At 47.2% G+C, this 2,250-nt stretch overlaps 1 pseudogene; it reads right to left on the bottom strand.

Annotated features, from left to right (window-relative positions):
- Positions 1-730: 730 nt before the first annotated feature.
- On the bottom strand, positions 731-1,398 carry LOC782895 (trafficking protein particle complex subunit 1-like; annotated as a pseudogene).
- Positions 1,399-2,250: the final 852 nt, after the last annotated feature.

Raw genomic sequence — 2,250 nt, 5'->3', positions numbered from 1 at the left:
CATTTAGGGACTGGAGGGGACGTGAGACCAGGGAGAAAGAAACAGTCATGAGCAGCCTTGGGACAAGGTATCATTTCCCCATCAACGAAACCCACAACAACACCTTTGAGCTATTTTGTGGATACTGAAACCCCCTCCAGGTGGGAAAAGTTACGGTATGCTGCCTGCAAGCAGGAAGACCCCAGGTCATTTAAACCTGAAGGCTGACATTGTTGACTCCTACTTACCTCACCACAAATCCATCAGAAGAATGTCCACAAGCCGATTACTCCCTCTTTTACTATAAAACCTGTCACTATCTTCCCCAAGTTAAGACACATTGTTTTGAGGGCGTTAGGCTGCTATCTCCACTTTTGCCTGGCAAAGCAATAAAGCGACTCTTTTCTACTTCCCCTCAAACTCTGTCTCTGAGATTTGATTTGGTACTGGTGTACAGAGAAGCTGAACTTTCAGCATCAATTTTTATCTCTTTGAGAATCAGGAGGCTTAGGTAGGTATTTTTTGAAGTAGTAGCCCTTAGGAAGGATAAAAGCTTCTTTTGTAGGGACCCATATGTGGTAAGCACCCACTTAAGGCTGTGACCCTGTGCTATGTGGGGACCAGGAGGTGGGGCCATTTTTGGTCCTAACAGGAAGCGCCCCAGTTTTGGGCTCATTGTGCTCATTGTGTCTACCTCTGCTTTTTTTTTTTTTTAGGGTGATGAAAACTTTATTTGGTGCTTTGCGCAGCATCAGGTAGGGAATAAATCTGGAGAGAGAGCCTGGTTTGGAGGTATAGGGACCCCAGTAGGCTTCCTTTCTGTGCCGGAGGGTACCATGGAGGGCCTAAGGCTGTTTTCCTGGACGGCTAGAGGGGTCTGAGGTGGGGCAGGCTTTCAGTAGGGGGCCCTAGACAAAACAGGTTAGAAAGGGCTGGGAATGGACAGGAATTCTTCTGAAGGGTGATATAGAGTGCTGCCTTCACCCAACCAGGCAGAGAAGAAGGGCACAGAACGGATGGACGTGGGAGACCAGTCAGAAGAGGAAGCGATCACCTGGCACAGTTTGGCCCAGAGGGCACAGGGGATTCTTCACCACCAGCTGAACTTACAGCACACTGTGGGTGCGGTGAGGCACCTCTCAGCTGGGCCCCACACCCAATCAGTATTCATGACCACCCTCGATCCCAGTGAGTGTCTTGTAGTAGTGGAACTTGTAACGACTAGTTTGGAAGTCCAGAAAGCTGTCCTTCATGTCTGGCGGGGACATCTTGCAAACAAAGGAGTAGGTAAAGAAGAGCATCCCACACGTCAGCTTGTAGGCCGCCTCCTTGGGGATCCCCGCTTGCTTCTTCAGTCCACTTGCTGTAATGCAGACACACTCCATTCTGGTCAAATAGGTGCAGGTTGTGGACAATCATTAGAACTGCTCTGAATGCCTGTCACTTGATACATCCTCTCTCTACTTTCTCAGTCTGTCCGTGTCCATGACCCATACATAGTATGTCTGTCTGCTCCCATGAGAAGGTGTTTCATTAATTAATGCATGTATTTATGCATTTATTTACCCATCTATTCATTTGAGCATGTATTCATACACTACTGCAGTCATTCATTCAGTACATATTAAGTGTAAGTTCTGTGGGAATTCCCTGGCAGTCCAGTGGGTTAATTCTGCACTTCCACTGCAGTTAGTGTGAGTTTGATCCTTAGTCTGGGAACTACCGATGTGAGAGTTGGACCATAAAAAAGGTTGAGTGCTGAAGAACTGATGCCTTCAAATTGCGGTGCTAGAAAAGATTCTTGAGAGTCTCTTGGACAGCAAGGAGATCAAACCAGTCAATCCTAAAGGAAATCAACCTTGAATATTCATTGGAAGGACTGATGCTGAAGCTGAAGCTCCAATACTTTGGCCACTTGATGTGAAGAGCCAACTCATTGGAAAAGAGCCTGATGCTGGGTAATGATTGAAGGCAAAACGAGAAGGGGGTAGCAGAGGTTAGATAGCATCACTGACTCAATGGACATGAGTTTGAACAAACTTCAGGAGACAGTGGAGGACAGGGAAGCCTGGCATGCTGCAGTCCATGGAGTGACAAAGAGTTGGACACGACTTAGTGACTGACCAACAATAATAACTGGGAACTAAGGTCCTGAGTGCCACGTAGCACAGCCCCAAAAAAGTTACAACTTTTTACTTTGGTACCAGAAGAATCAATGATAATTAGGGACCCAAATGGGTGCCCAGGGAAAAGCCCCAGGCTCCAGACCTA

Source organism: Bos taurus, chromosome 1 (genome assembly GCF_002263795.3).
Source record: "Bos taurus isolate L1 Dominette 01449 registration number 42190680 breed Hereford chromosome 1, ARS-UCD2.0, whole genome shotgun sequence".
Lineage (NCBI taxonomy): Eukaryota > Metazoa > Chordata > Mammalia > Artiodactyla > Bovidae > Bos > Bos taurus.
Note: the sequence above shows the minus strand (reverse complement) of the source record. Positions and strands in the feature narration are given on the sequence as shown.